We start from the raw sequence: 17529 nt of genomic DNA, 5'->3' as shown, positions 1-17529 counted from the left end.
TTAGAGGAGGTTGTGTGTCAGGGGCTTTAAAAGGAAAAAATAATAAAAATGTGCCTACTTTTCTAATAAATTACCAGGTTGCCACTGCGCCACTATAATTATTTCAGGAAACTGTATGTCTATCTATTTTGTTCTTACCCAGTTGGATCAGTTCCAGTTTCCCATTGTTATACGCCTCCCTCTCTCTCTCTCTCTCTAAAAACAAGAACAATCCCCATTAGTTTGACACGTGTTTTGTACAAAAAATAGAAAACATTACCATTTAAATCAAGGCAGGCAGATTTGGATGCATGTAAATTGAAGGAAAACAACTGATTTTCTTGGAAGATGATGTTCAGTAAAAAATAAATTACGTTGTTATTTAGTGCAAAAATATTTATTTTCCACAATAATCTTAGGTGCAGTTAAACACTGTAAAAGAATGCATTTTCTTTCTTTATTTACTTGCATTTTATTTCTTCATAAAAAATAAAGGGTGTCATAGTTTAAAAAGCTGAAGGAAAAAGTATAGACGCAACCAAAAAGCAAACCTAATCCAGCATCTTCATCCAAACCCTTTTGGGTCACATTTCTAGAAACTCGATCAATTCGTCATTATTTTCAATATTTAAGCGTTGTCTTTTCTTGGAATATATCTAACACCAGAAACAGCAATGGTTTTCAATTTTTTTTGTGTTTTCCTTGATTTATTGTAAGGATTATTCTGTTCAAGAAAATTATTATCAGCAGTCTCAATATTTGAGTAAAGGATTCAAATATCTTTCTACCACTCAATAATATGCTAATAAAGGAAAAGAATGGCATAAGGCATGATAATATAGATGTAGACATAAGAATCATCACTACCCACCCAAGGCCCAAGCTCATAACTTAGAGTAGTTGATGATATTATCTTGTTTGATAGGTGAAAGACAATTAGGGCGATTACAATCTCGTATCCTTGATTCAGCTCTTGTTTCTTTGTTTTTTTTTTTTTTTTGTTTGATAGGTGAAAGGCAATTAGGGCGATTACAATCTCGTAGCTGAATGTAAGCCTCATGGGTCACATTCATAACTCCTTGATTCAGCTCTTGTTTCTTTCTTTTTTTCTTGGAGTACAAGAAAACTTTCATAACAAGTCTCTATATAATTCAACCTTTTGTATTTATGTTTTAAGTTGGTCATTTACGTAATTCATCAAGTTCCCCGCATTTCGCAATCGTAAACAGTGGGTCTCACATTTTTTGGGTGCATTGTTTACCCGAGAGACAATTTCTCTTTTCCAACTTGCGTAAGCAATTTCTCTTTTTTAGGGCTCTTCGAAACTATCTTCTCCCACCCAAAAATTAAAGTATCCATATGATAGCCGATACTATACCGCACCTGACACCTTCCTATTAAAAAACGCGAATAGCGTAATTTGAATATTCTCTTTCTTTTTATGGGTAAAGCCGTAAAGGATTCAAATATCTTTGTACTACTCAACAGTATGCTAATAAAGAATTTTGCATGAACTATTTTGCCCCTCATAATAACCAATTTTAAAGGTTTTTTAAAATTATCTTCTACCAATCAAGGATTAGAATACCGATACGATACACCCAATATGAATATAGGATATATTACCACTATAGGATATGTTACAAAGAAGGTTATATCCCTTGAGTCATGCATATCGATTAGATGCAGGGCTGTATCAGCACGTATTGAATTGTATCAAGTTAATACGCATCGATACTATACTGCACCTAGCGCCTTTCAATTAAAAAACGCGAATAACGTGATTTGAATGTTGGAGTGGCGTTAGAATCCATAAGATGGATGAATAAACTATGCAAGATGGTTAGCTGAAATTTCGGAAATTTTTCTAACCTTCTCGAGAACCGATTTCTTGATAAAGTAAAATATGAAATTTTAGGATTGTTATTGCATCGAACCAGACCATGTTTGAAACCAAAGAGAATGGAGATTATACCTGATATGGAGACCAAAAATCATAGCTCCCAAGGTGGTAGTTCATGCCCAATATCAGTCTCAAAACCGTTCTACAACTAAAAATGGTGCAGTGTACAGAGAACCGACTCAATAACACTTGTTTTCAGCAAATTTGTTATCCAACTTGTTTGGATCGGGTGGGATAATTGAGCCTGAAATTCTTCTAAGTTTTTCTTGCAAAAAGAAAGAAAAAAAACTGATCAAAATCAGTTCTTGAAAGCCTTAGTCATTGTAGGGTTTCTTGGGAGACAAGAGATCAAACTCAATAACCCTCTTCTCTTTTTATCTCGTAATGGATCACACTCTTAATCTAATTAGGAAATTATCCATATCTGAATTAGATCTTGTCTCTTTTAACAATTAAACAGTATCCTCTTGAGAGAACAAGTGCTCCATACCCAATACCAAACCCAGATTTGATCCAAATCACATGACAACTTAAGTTGTCATATGACAACTTAATTAATCTTATTAATATTGGGCCTTTGGCCCATTTTCTTCAAATGCTCATGACCCTAGGTGCTGCATGGCCACTTTAGACATGATATTGTATGGTGTGGGACCCCACAAAGGTCTCTCTCAAGTCCATAAGGTTCCAACCCCACCTCCATAAGAGGTTAGGCTGAATTCACTGTTCAGAGCAGTGAACCCCTGAGCCAATCAACATGAGCTCAGTTTAAACCCAACATTTACACTTAAATGATCTTTGGATTCAGCCACCCTATGAAGACCTAAGGATAATGGACTTAAGTGAGATAAAGCTCATAAGTACCTCTCGGCCCATAATGATCACAACATTACCCGACAAAGAAGGACCTTTCCCCTGGCTGCAAGGTGTAGTGCTGGTTAGAAGGATCACAGGATTAAAACTTTTTGCAAACATTTTTCATAAAATAGTAGTATATAACATATAAATACATTTTACAAAAACAGATTTTATATTCAATTGAAATCTATTGTCGACAGTTTAGGTTTTCATTAAAGAGAGTGTAAACCTTAATATTCACTTTGGCCGACAAAGGGGCCAATCCTACCACTATGATCACCCACTTAGGTGAATTCCCAAATTGCCCTAACATGCCCAAGTGTTGACCCTTGATGAATCTCACTGATTTACACATCAAAGACAACCTAGTCCAAACACTTAGTGTAATACCATAATTAAATCTGGGGTTATGTGTAACTTTCTAGTTTTGCCCACCTATCTCCAATGCCCAAGGCATAACTAGAAATCGGTCCGGATTCGGAGTTTCTTCTAAAAATTGTTTGTTAGCACACAAGTGTCAGCCTTGGTCTATTCAACAACTAAGAACATTCTAAACTAGCATGAGTCTCATAAGTGTCCAGTTTAAGGGGTAATTCATAGAAAACAAATTAATATCAACATGAAACAATAATGTACTTATTTATTTACAAATAAGTGTTCATGTACATCCGATTGGAGCTAAAGGCACGTACTGTCTAACAGCTCTCACTTGCACTTAGGTCCAGTCGGGTATAAGCCTCAGTCCTATACTATCCACGTATTTCTCAAATGCTTTCTGTGTTAGTAGCTTAGCCAATGGGTCTACCACATTTTCTATTGATGCTACCTTTTGAATCTGTATGTCTCATCTACCATTAATCTCCCGTAAAATGTAATACTTCATCGATGTGCTTTGACTTTGAGTGGGCTCTTAGATCCTTAGCCTGAGTAATAGCTCTAGTGTTGTCACACAACAATGGAATGGGTGATATACTGGATGGTGCAACTCCTAATTCTTGGATGATTTTTTTCATCTAAATTGCTTCCTTGGCAGCCTCACTTGTGGCAATATGTACTCGGCCTCAGTCCTGGAACCTGTTGTGGACCTTTATTTGTTGCTCTTCCAATTAACTGCACAGAACCCCATCATAAAGATGTATCCAGATGTAGACTTTCTATCAAACTTAGCTAGTAGAAACACAGGTTATTTTCTCCCCACCATAGTTCTACACCCTACAAATATATAAGGATTATTTAAACTTGGTAAGGAGAAGATTCCTAAAGTTACATCCTCTAAATTGTTTTGGAAAACATTGAGGAGTATTGTTAGTTTAAGGGAAAAAAAAATCTCTCTTATCTTCTCCGTTGTGTCTAATTTATAAATACATGGCTTGATTCCCATCCACAACCATCCAACTCTCAAAATGAGAAGTAAGTGAGCAATGTTTCCATTTTAACTATTGTAGCTAACATTTACCATTTGTTACTAAGACGTAAGGGATCTCTTATTAATTCTTAAGGATGGTGTGAGTGGAGATGGGTATTCCAAGACAAATCACATAAATTCAGTTCTCTTGTTAATTCCCTAGATAGACTGTCAAAACAAGAGTAATGTAGGCTATCTTACAAGGTTTGGATTAAGCCCTATCGAGTTTGGTTGAGTAGAGCACGTTGGAGTTCCGATCTATCTAAGCAATGTTATTATCTTTTTTGTGGCTACCAAACCAGAGGAACGATGGAGTTGTCACCTAAATTTTTTGAGAAGTAGCAATTTAGGAAAACCTAGGATTTTTACAAGAACAATGGATTTCTTTTTCTTGGTGACTTGTTGGCTCGATTGGAATTAGAGATTCTTGGGGTCCGAGGATTAAGGTGCGGTGTGGGAAGGTGTTAGGCACCCCACATATGCCCAATTAAACCAACCTCTACTTCACCAATGTTCCAAGGATTATTTAATAATTTAGGGCTTAAAATAAATAGAAATGAAAATTATGATTCTAATTATTTAGTAAAATAAAAATGAAATTATTGAATAATTTTAATAGGACTGATTAGAATAAGGAGAGAGATTACAATAAACAATTTTCCAATCCATGGTAAGTAATAAACTAAGAATTATATCTAATAGGACTAATTAAAACAAAAATGATTGGAATTATCACATTACTAGGTGGGTGATGCACTACACGGTTGAATTGAAAACTGAACATGCAAGACTATGAACTCTAAATAATGAAAGAATGATGTGATTATCAATAAGAATAGCTAAATTTCAATACTTGTAATAGGGCACACTTCGATGTACTTATGTTATCCAGCCTATTGATACGCAATATGCAATGTGTCTAACATAGTGTATTTTTCTATCAGATGAACTAATTAATCCCAATTAGACCTGTTCATGGGCCGGGTGGTCTGACGGGCCGGCCCAGCCTGGCCCAACCCACAGACGGGCTTGAACATGCTTATAGACCTACAGGCTTAAATTCGGGCCAAAAAACCCGGCTCGCAATAAATTCGAGCTAGGCTCGGGTTTTGTCAAAATAGCCTGGCCCGACCTAATATTAAACTTAAAATTAGTTATATGATTATGTCCATTTGAATAAATTTTTTGATTTAAGAATGTAAAATTGTGTTTTAAAATATAAAAGAAAGGGAAAAATACCATCTTGTAGGCCCATTGTTCATTTAAATAGAAAAAAAAATATTATCTGAATTTTTAATTCTAATTTGAATAGGGAAATTTGTTTTTTTTTTCAATTAGGTCGGGCTTTGGGCTCCGGCTCGGGTTTCGTGTTTTTTACCAAGGCCGGGCTCAGGCCCAAGTTATAGGCCCGTTGGTCGGGCCAGGCTCGGGCCTAAAATATTTTCATTAGTAACAAGTGAAAGCCCGGCCCATGAACAGATCTAATCCCAATTAATGGTATCAACTTGGTGATCCCAATTATCTTAGCATATGAAAAACTGAACTTAACTAGTTGAGCAAGTATCGTGATGGATGTACCAACATTTTTACATCTCTTTGTGTCCACAAAGACATGAAGAACTAATTTTGAATTCATAGCTGATTTGGTGAAAGGTTCAAAATTGTTGATTGGCATGGGGGAGGTAAATTTTTGGTTATATAAACGGTTGGACTCGGGCCCTATGATAGACATGATGGAAAACTTTGAAGAAATTGGAGGAGTCGGTGTAGTGATCCCAAAATGTGATTTTCAGAATAGAGCAATGAGTTCAGGAAGTAGTTTGCCTGGGGAGGGAGAATACTGCTTTATCCTTCTCTCAGAAATCTTCCCTCATTATTAGCTTGGGAATTAAAATAACACCTATTCGGGAATAATGGGTCCAAAAAATAAGTCTAGACCGGTCCAGTTCAATTTCTCCTATTAGCCCGTCTAATTCATCCAAAGTGATTTTAATTTGGATGGAGTCCAAGTCCAACACAAAACCAATCCATTGACACTACCCCTACCTACTACTCTAGATTAAAAGACTGGATGGTGTCTTTCAAGTTAGTAATTCACATCATGCATTATCAAAAATGATGATATCATCATTGGTGGGATTGAGAGGTGTTACCAATACATAACAGGAATGTGATGTGGGACATCGTGGGAGGCAATCTTGCGGGTGGGGGGTGGGGGGGAGCTGATTCGGTCTCGGTGAGGGTGGGGGAATAATACGAGATGATGGTAACTCTTTGTGGTGGATTTTCATAATTGGTTTGGAAGGACTCCTAACCTTCATGTCGAAGGTAGCTAGCAATGGGAATCACTAAGTTGGTAGTGGAGATAGACTCTAAAGTCCATGATATTATATATTCTCAATAAATGCAAACCCCCTTGGCACCTTTGGCATTGGTTAGATTCGACTGAGAACCTTCAAATAGTTGTAGGCCTTCACTTTGTACATGTGTATAGGGAAGCAAATCAAGTATTTAAGTGGCAGATAATCTTTCAAAGTTGGGAATTAAGTGGATCCCAAGAGAGTTTCATTTATAACTCTTTGGCTGACCTTCCATGTACAACCCAGATCCTATTCAACATGTATATAGCTTTTTTCGAGGGGTAAGGATTTTACGTCCCCCCTCCTAGTCTATTCTTTTTTGGATACCATTAATAAAATTTTATGGTAGCCATCCGTCCAATGGGAGTAAATTTTGGGGTGGGTTAAAAAATATTCTTAAGATATGCTCTTATATGATGTAAGTGTAAGTATGGTGGTGCAGGAATAGAGATTGGTTTCCTTGAAAGACGAAGATGGAGTAGGGATAAGGTTAGGGTTGTGTGTCTTTGGTCTTTTTGGAGTGTTGGGAGTTTTGGGCGATAATGATTATCTCTCCTTGGTCATATTTTGTCCTTTCTTTTATAAGGAAGATCTCAAGGCCATAAAGAGAATGATAATTGATGGAGCGCAATCTGGTCGGTCTTAGCTATCAACAAACTCGCCTCTGAGATTGAGCGTCGGGGAGCCTGAAACAGGAAAAATGAGAGAACTTTGGGGGAAACCCGGTGTGATAACTCCGAAGCTCAAGTCAGTAATCTCTCAAAGGCAAAGTGTAGACCAGATGACGCAAAGTTCACATACCTTGTTCGTTGGAGGCAGGGGGCTCTTATAATCACTTCGCGCACTCGCTCCGAGGCCCTTGTCAAGTCGGGTATGATTACCCTTACGTCTGTCAATTCAGCTGTCGTCCTTTCTACTGGGACAGAACCGTCACTGCCTAACCGTCTCTCTAACTGGAGATGACGGTGTTAGGTGGCGGTGGCAGGTGGCCGTTTAGAGTGTGGCCATCAAGCGTCAAATCCCAAGCCAGTCAGGTGCGACGCCCTTGGGAACGGACTTCCTCAGTGTCAGGCATAGTACGGTTTGTTTGGTTTTGGTGCCCTGAAGGTGTGGAGTGGTGAGCGAGGCAAAGTCTTGAGTTCGGAGGTATATATAGGGCAGGTAAGTTCGGCGAGGGGTATCCCGGGCTGTTACAAGGCAGGTCAGTTCTGCGAGGTGTATCCCGAGCTGTTACCAGGTAGGTCAGTTCGGCGAGGTATGTCCCGAACTATTGCAAGGCAGGTCAGTTCGGCGAGGTATGTCCTGAACTGTTGCAAGGCAGGCCAGTCGATTACTTTCCGGTTTGGGGCCAAGGGTGAGTTCGGGCCCCTAGTAGGGAGTTCGGTCCACTAGTTTCTCCTTTTGGTGAAAACGCCTTAGGCTTGCTTTTGTACCGAGTTGTTGCTTTTGCCACGTGTCGCATAACTGTGAGGTCGGGCCAAATCATCCTTCATCAATTGCCCCCCACTCCTCGCGCCAAGGGTCTTGCCCTGGTGCGGGGAGTTTTGCAAGGTGGTAAGTGGATTTGTCCCGTCCTTCGAATCTTGACTGCGTGAGTTGCATTTGCCAGGGTTCTTCGGTTCTGAGAAGGTGGGAAACGTGCCTACTGCTCATGAATGTTGATGGTCGTGACAGCGCGCGTTTTAAATTTCAAAAATTCGCGCCACTGGGACGTGATAGTGGATCATTTAAATTTGAAGAAAGCGCGCCTCTATCGTTTTGAAGGGACGCGCGCTGGTGGTTTTTGCCAATTGCAGGGGGACGTGCGACGCGGTTAGTTTCAGAAAGACGTGCACCGGTGCGACATCGGTTTCAAAAGACGTGCGCTGACGTTTCGCTCTTTTCGGAAAGACGTGCGCCAATCACATCTCGACCACAGGGGACGTGCTGTCAGCACGAATGTGGGCCGCCGGATCGTCTTTGATCTGCACAGTTGGTTCTTGGTTACTGTAGCTATAAATAGTGGGGGACCCCAATCGATTTGTCACTTCTGCGGTTTGCCTATTGAGCTTGCGTTCAACTTTTCAGCTCGCGTCCAAGTTTTTCAGCTAGCGTCTAGGCTGGTTACTTAGCATCCAAGGCATGGAGAAACCACTTTATTACTTGTTTATTTATATATTTTAAACTATAGGATAATGGGCATTCAACTAAGGCTATCTTGTTGTATATAGGAAAACAAATTTGGCAAATTATTCAACTTTGTGAATTCTTCCTTATATACACATCATGATTCAAACGTTCTTGACCAAAACCTAATAATGGATTAGGATTCTCTCTTTTGATGGTTCTGATTTGCCATGTTGATGGATACCCAATCGAGGATTTGGTATTGGAACTGCCAAATCAACCGAAGGTTTATATTAACAAGTTTGTTGGGTATGTGTTTAGGATAAGAAGTCTGAGATGATGTTTTACTCTTTGTTAAAGCCGAGAAGGAACCAGAGAAGAAGCCACTTTCTACTTTTGTCATTATTCTTATTATTCAATATTTTCCTTTTAAATTTTCTATGATTGGTAGCTTCCACCATATATATTAAGTTAGGGATCTGATGGGTTTTCAAAATGAAATATTTTTTGGTTATTATTAATACAATGTGTCTTCTATCTAAATGTTTTCAACATTCCATATTGTTATCTTCCTTAAGTGGTATTTGCAATTTAATTCCTTAATATTTGCTTGCTTTGTTTTGGCTTTTTTATTTTTTATAATTCCTCTTTTTTATTAAATTAAAAACTTGTTATTGTATCCTCCCCTAATGATATTTAAAATCCCTTATTTTTTTGTAGCTTCAAAGGTACTGAGAATTTTTTATCATTATTATCAATCTTTGTTCCAAGTGGATATTTGAATTTTATCAGTCAAGTGTAAGGTTATAGTTTGTAATCCTTCTATAGCACATATAAAAGGAGAGCTCTAGGATTTATTAAAAGGTGTTTATGGTTGTTTGTCTTAGTTGAGCCAAAAACTTGCTTAGACTATCTTTCATATGTTATGATGGATTTATAATTATTAAGCATACTTGCATTAACCATGGAGAAACCACTTTATTACTTGTTTATTTATATATTTTAAACTATAGGATAATGGGCATTCAACTAAGGCTATCTTGTTGTATATAGGAAAACAAATTTGGCAAATTATTCAACTTTGTGAATTCTTCCCTTCCTTTTGCTTGCCTTACAATTATTATTCTATAAATATGAAATAGAGCAATTAGGATCTTTATATGGAGGGGTTCTCTCCATGTGATTCATGTGTGATTTGTATTGACCATAATGTGCCTTATTATATCTTAAATTAGATATCTTTGAGGAGGCTATTAAATAGTGTAGAACCTAGTTGGCTATTTTAGCCCTTTAAACCCTGGTTGTTATTTTTAAGAATGTTTTGGAAGTACTCTTTCTTCATGGGTCTGTGTAGCCACTTTTGTTAATTCGCTCATTTAGAAGGAATTTGTGGGTGATTTAGGAGATCTTTTTGTTGCTTCATATTTGCTATCAAGAAAATTTAAGCATCATTCACTAGAAATATGGTGACAAATAATCTTTATGGAGTAGAAGTTTAGCTTCAATATATCTTGTGTTTTTTAGGGAGTAGTGATGCTTCGATATATATGCACTAATATTAGGAATGTGATTACCCGGAACTCATTTTAGCTGAAGTTGGCCCTGTTGTCAAATTGGACAAGAACAATCTCACCCTAGACCGAACACACTTCCCAAGAGTCTGTCACTGTTGACATTTCTCAAAAACTGGAACCGGAGGTCCCGATCAAAGCCAGGGCTTACAAAATTATCTATGTAAACTTACACAACCTCTGTCTGGCCTGTGGCATTGTGGGTCACAGGACGTGGTCAATGTACTACTACTGCCAAAAAAGAAAAGGCCAAACAGGTCCAAGGTTGGACGGTACTAGAGCCCAAGAAGAAATCTTGAGTAGGACACCACTTGCCAAGACAGTGGATGCCAGGACGTTTTTGGTACACAATCATGAACAGGAGGAAAAATCAGTGGTTAGTTAACCCAAACCATAAAGGTGGTAGAACAGCAAACAAGTTTATCACCTTCCCAGGTAACCAGAAGGTTGTTGATGAATCCTACACTCCTGCAATTCATATAGAACCACGAGCCAGCACAAAGCAATGGGTGCTCAAAAACTGGTATAATGATGAAGGAACTGCGTCTGTTAAGGGAAAAGAAGGGAATGAAAGAGCCAGCCATCAGAAGGATGAGGCAATTCAAAATTCTGAGAAGGGAGCCAATATTGAAGAAGATGAGGATCTGATCGATGAGGAGGAAGAGATGGAGAGACAGTGGGAGATCCAAGAGGATCAAAGCAGCCCACAAATGGCTAAGGATGGAAGCCATGCCTAAAGCTCCATTGCTGGATAAAAGAAGCATGGAAGGAGAAACTGGTGATGCCAACAACTGGGCAAAGAGAAATAAAGTGAACAATGGTGCGAATTTTGACTTGGAACATTAAAGGAATTGGAAGCACAAAGCGACGTTGGCAACTTTTTGTTCTTCGAAACTTTATCAGCCTGACAGTTTGCCTTATGGGAACTCGAATCAATCCCGATAGGGTGGAGAAACTCATGAAAAACTTTAATTTTGATAAAAAATATATTGTAAACACACCAGGCTTTTCAGGTGGATTATGGTGATTGTGGAAGAATAGTATTAGTTTAAATGCGGTTTTTTCAAACGAAAGATCAATCCATTCGCTAGTCTTTGAAAAATGTTTGACCAGTCCCATGGAAAATCGCCTTTGTATATGCTCCCCCTAATAGGTTGGAGCAACCGATGGTTTGGAATTGGACTGTGGATATCAGCACCCATATAAATAGACTATGGTGCCTCATTGGGGATTGCAATTCTATTCGAACCCAAGAAGATAAAACTAATGGCAATCCTGTCCAATCCCAGGCAAACAATTTCAAGAAGATGATCATGGAGTCCAGCCTCATTGAACTAAAAGCAAAAGGAAATATAAACTCGCAAGGAAATAAGGGCTGCACCTGGAAAAACTAGATTGGGGTTTCATAAATCACATTTGGCAGCAAAGATATCCACAATCCCAGCTGACCAACCACCCCCTTCTAAGTTCTGACCATGCTCCTCTGCTTCTAGTAACTGAGGATAAGGTTGATTGGGGCCTCAAGCCTTTCCGGTTTGAAAACATGTGGTCCTTAGACAACAACTTAAAAAAATTCATAGAGGATGCTTGGAGTATTGAAACTCAAGGCTCAAGAGGCGAGTAATATGTCCAAAGGCAAGCCTTTTGGCAAGAGAATTAAAAAAATTCATAAGGTAACACTGTAGTATATTGGCTTGCAATGTAAGGGGCAGGACATTCAGGAGGCTTTGAGTACTTCACTCCCATGGGACCTAGCTTACCTTCTTTTTCTCAACGAGGTGAGAAGGATTCTCCCTCATTGGAGTAAAGCTCTCTTTTGTATCAAAAAAATGGGGAAGCACTAAATTTTAAGAATGTCAATATGGGTGGAGATTCCCAACTAAAAATAAGCTGCTTACTCTAGGTCCATTGGGTGGTGAACACTGAACAGCAGGATGAAAGGGGTGGTGAACGGCAATGAATGGTGCTGAATGACGGGAAAAGGGGTTTCCAAATGCATGCAAATGGTGAGTCGCAAGGATTCCAACAGTTTCACAACGGTTGGGATTGAGGAGACCAGCATTACATGAACACCTGAGATGGCTTTAACTCAAGAGACGGCAATGTCCGACCTAACAAGAGGTTTAGAGGAGGTCCCAACAGAAACAGAAAAAAAAAAAGTGTTCCAATTCCCCCCTGGAGTAGAGGGAGAACTCGGCCCAGATGGGGAAAGAAAATTAGAGAGGGATCAGTGGGGAATGGCGAATAGCTCTCATTCCTTTAAGGGCATGGCTAGAATACAAGCCTAGCCTCATAACTGGTGAGTTTTTTTTTTTTTTTTGATAGGTAAAAAACCAAAATTTCATTAAAAGAACAGAAAACATAACATGATGTTGGTGATAAGGCATCACCCAGTTACAACAATGATAAAAGATTACCCCTTAGCCTCATGATGGAGATTGCAAGGTAGTTATTGGTGAGTCGGCAATCTATCTATTCTTGGAGAAAGCTACAAACAAGGAGCACAAGTATTTGGTCGGTAAGTTTGAAGGGGATCCACCTCTACTGGCGTCTGTGTTAGGTCCTATTTTGAAACAAAAATGGGATTTGCTTCTATGTCCCGAAATTCAGAAGTTACCCGAAGGAATGTTCTTGGTCTTATTACTATTAGTTAAAGAAGCCAATCGTGTACTACAGATTTGGTCGAAGGGGTTTGTGATCAATGGTTTTACGTTTTAGATTGGAAAGTGGCACTGAAGGGTTGGAGTAATGGAGGATAACTGGAAGGTTTCTTCATGTTGGATAACGATTTTTGGTCTTCTAATGCATCTCTAGAACCGCAAGATCATTAAGACAATGGGGGAACTATGTGGTGGGTTCATTAGAGTGGACAACTCTTACTTGGCTAAGGAGAGCAGCAAATGGGTGCATTTGAAAGTGGAAGTGGAAACATTCAATCCCAACAGCCATCAAAGTTGTCTATAGAGGCATTTTCTACATGGTTGCCATCTGGCAGAAATTTCTACCCGAGATCCAATTAGTTTCGAAAAACATGGGGAAGAAGAAGGTTATTACGAAGCAGGAGAGAGCCTCATTCCTCAGAGTAATTAATGGGGGAAGAGAGGCTCTATGGCGATAGGATTGGGAATCCAATTCAAGAAGTCACACAAGGAGTGGAAGCTAGGGGGTAACAAGAATAGGCAGAGAGATCAGAGATCCAAACACCACCAATGAACAACGCCACAAGAATCTCAAATGGAGGTCCCGAAAGCAAAGAGACACCTAACCACTTAGGCAGGCCCTTTTCCTTTTCCAGTCCACCTCGAAACCGACCCAAATTTTAGGAACTTCACAAAGTGTGCGAGACATTTGAGGATGTCATGGGGATTAATTCAAACTTTGAACCAAAAAAATTGTATAAAGAAGCTCTCAAGGACCTAATTAGAGAAGTGATGGTCGAAGCCTCGTTTTTTGAACCTAGCTAGCCTAAACCAGTGGCCCATTCCCCGTGATCCAAAACTCTAACCTTGCCCACTTAAACCCAACCATTGACCCTAGTAACACTCTAGTCGAAGCCTATACCTCTCAAGTTCTACCAAACCCCAAGCTCCACCTTCTACAAGACCCCCTTCTTTGTCAATCCAATCATGTGTCCCCTCCAAGACAAGCCAGCACCCTTCATACCCTCAAGGCCATGGCCCGAAGTTATTTTCTGGAAGAAGAGGTGAGGCTCTTTATCATGGTCATCAAAGATTGCCTCGAAGGTCCTATGGTGGCAACTCTATCTCATCGTCAACATCAAGCCTGCCCTGGTTCCACTTGATGTTTCCAAGCACCATAGAGGCAATACCTAAGCTCTCATGTCTCCCAGTCAATGGCATGCAACCAGTTGGCTATCCAAAGTGAACTCTCAAGCCCCAACGCCTGTGCCTTGCCAAAACAAGGACAAACAAGAAGAAGAGGAGATATTGTCAATTTCCCCACTTGTTGTGGTAGGGGGGGTGAATGTAGAGTCAGAAGCTCTTGGTAGGGAGAACGAACAAATGACCAGGATCACGTTCAGCCTCATATTTCCTAGCACTGACAACTTCACAATCGAGTTTTTCAAGAAATGTTGGTCCTACCAGATGTCTTAGCAGTTTTCTCTGAGTTCACTCCTCTACTGAGGTGGCCAATGCGGTGAAAGCTACTTTTTTTAACCCTCATTTTGAAGAAGAAAAGGGTTGGAGCATTTTAAAGACTATAGGTCAATCAGTTTAGGGAGCAATGTTTACAAACTATTGTCAAAGGTCCTTGTCAATATGCTAAGGTGTGTCTTGGGTCCAAATCTCTCTCCCTCACACGGTCCTTTTTTTTTATCAATAACTCTGAAATTTTCATCAAGTAAGATGGTTTAATATACAACAAGAAGTTACAAAGAAATCAGCATAGAAGCTGACCAAAGAGAGAATTACAAATGTGCCCAGAACATATATGTTCTTTGAACGCCTTGCTTTGCTAATCTATCAGCCAAGTTGTTGGCTGATCTCCTAACCCAACCCAACTGAATAGACATATTTCCTGACATCCATTTGAACCTTTTAAAATCATTCTTCAGTTGTCGGGTCACTCCTTCCCCTTTTTGCAACCATTTTATCATAGTTTTTGAGCCTCCCTCGATGATTAGTCTATTAATCCCCAGATCTTTGGCCTTCTCAACCCCATATACTGCAACTAGAAACTCTACCCTAGCTACATCACCCTCCTCCACAGGAAGGAGAACAAAGCAATAAAGGAGCCATTTTCATTTCTAATGCCCCCCCATACCTAAAGGGCCTGGGTTACCCACACAAATCCCATCGAAATTCAGCCTCATCCAACCCTCTGTTGGAGGGGACCAGGTCTCACAAACCTGTCGCCTCATAGTTGATGAAGCAGCAATAAGTCCCCAAACCTTGAAGAAGTCTTCAACTCTAAAATCTGAGAACTGCTTTAAACTTTTTACCCAATGTGCCACCCTCAATGTTATTGTTTCCACTAGATCCTCCTTGCATTTTTCCTTACTTTCAAATATTCTATCATTTCTTTCCTTCCAAATGGTCCAAAGTATTTCTGCTCTAGTGCACCTCCATAGAATCCTTCCCCTCGTTGTCTTACCACTGCAACCATTAGGGTTGAATAAACCTTCCAATTGGTTAGGAGAAGACCACCTACACCCAAAAAAGGATGTAAACCAATTCTAAATAAAACTAACAAAAGGACATGATAAAAAAAGTTGGATAGCAGTCACACCATTCAACTTACACAGGACACACCAGTTAAGGGACAAACACCAATTTGGCCTTTTCCTTTGAAGTACATCAAAGGTATTAATACAACCATGAAAGACTTCCCAACAAAAAGCATTGATTTTAGGGGGAATAGGATGGCACCAAATTTCTTTGACTGGAAACTGAAGAGAATACTATGTAGCAATCATCAAATGAACAAAGGATTTACAAGAAAAAAAAATCCATCAGAATTAGGACCCCAAATTCTAGAATCTGACCCACCTTCCCCCAAGAAAACTGAATTCAGCAATCCTAACAACTCAAAGACTGCAAGCAGTTCAAACTCTCTAAGATTCCTATTAAAACCAAGGTTCCAATTCAATCTTGGAAGGTGAGAATGATGGTTTAGGAAATCAGAAATAGGCTTACCCTTGAACCTAGACAGATCACAAAGAAAAGGAAATTTCTCCCCTAAAAGAGTATCCCCAATCCACAAATCCTCCCAGAATCTGATTTTACTACCTGAATACAAATCATACCTGATAAAATCAAGGAACATAGGGAGGACATCATTGATGGCCTTCCAGGGAGCAACCAAGTTAGCCCTACATAGATAGCCAGCATCCCATCCGTTGCACGACATGCCATGAATGCTTGCAATCACTTTGTGCCATAATTTCTCATTTTCATTTGGAAACCTCTAGAGCCATTTGCCCAGCGAAGCTTCATTCTTCATTCTAACATTACCAATTCCCAAACCCCCTTCCTCTTTCAGCTTACTCACCGTCTCCCATCTAACCAAATGATCCTTCTTTTTTTCCCCTAGCTCCCATAGAAAATCCCTCATGATTTTTTCAACTTTCCCCACTATCCTTTGGAGCATCATAAACACTAACATATAGTACATTGGGAGATTTGCTAGAGTGGATTTAATTAGGGCTATTCTCCCCTCTAATGAAATATAGATTCTTTTCCACGCCGCCAATTGTTTCTCTATCCTTTCCCTCTATCCTTTCCACCAGCGGAGACCAAAAACTAGCAGATCTAGGATTACCTCCAAGGGGTAAACCCAAGTATTTCATTAGCCACTCACCTTTCTCACAACCTAGAGAACTTGCCAGAAATCTCACTTCATCTTCTTCAATGTTGACTCCAACCAGTAAGCTCTTTGACCAATTAATCCTCAAATTAGACGTCTACTGAAAGAGATTCACAACCGCCCTCAAATTTCCCACTTCCTCCATCACAGAAAATAAGAATGTCATCTGCAAACTATAAATGAGTTACTAAAACATTGTCCCTCCCCACTAACCATCCCCTGATTGCACACCATTTGCTCTTGAAATCAATTTACTTAATGCTTCAGCAATCAAGGTAAAAAGAAAAGCAGAGAGGAGGTCACCCTACCGAAGCCCATGTAATCCTTCAAAGAAATCATACACTGCCCCATTAACTATAACTGAAAAATGACAAGTTCGCAGGCATCCCATGATCCATTTACACCACAAGTTTCCAAACCCACATCTCTTCATAATTTCAATCAAGAATCTCCAATCCACTAAGTCATAGGCTTTTTCTAGATCCAACTTGATAGCCACTCCCTTCCTCTTTGATATTTTATGAGCCTCCACACATTCATTTGCAATTAAAATCTAGTCAATAATATGTCTATCCTGCACAAAAGCCCCTTGAGCTTGAGAAACTAAATGGGAGATCACCTTTTTAATCCTCAGAGACAGCACCTTTGCAATCACCTTGTAAATACTAGTGACCAAACTTATTGGTCTGAAATCCCCCGGTTGGTTGGCATTATTCTTTTTTGGGATCAGAGCTAAAAAAGTAGAATTCATTCCCGGACTTATCACCCCTCTCCTGTATAACTCATTAAACACCCTGACCAAGTCTCCTTTAATTATCTCCCAACAATCTTAATAGAAAGCCATTGTGTAACCGTCGGGTCCTGGAGATTTTGATCTGTCCATAGAAAAAACAGCCTCCTTAATCTCTCCCTCTTCAAACCTTTTTTCCAAAAATTGGACTTGATTCTCATCCAGAGTTTCCCAATCAAAGCCTTCAATCCGCCACCTCTCACTTAGGGGTCTTCTACAAATTGACCAAA

The sequence above is a fragment of the Nelumbo lutea genome, chromosome 4 (assembly GCF_056320005.1).
Source record: "Nelumbo lutea isolate HS-2025 chromosome 4, American lotus-T2T, whole genome shotgun sequence".
Lineage (NCBI taxonomy): Eukaryota > Viridiplantae > Streptophyta > Magnoliopsida > Proteales > Nelumbonaceae > Nelumbo > Nelumbo lutea.
The sequence above is the reverse complement of the archived record's forward strand: the minus strand, read 5'-3'. Positions refer to the sequence as shown.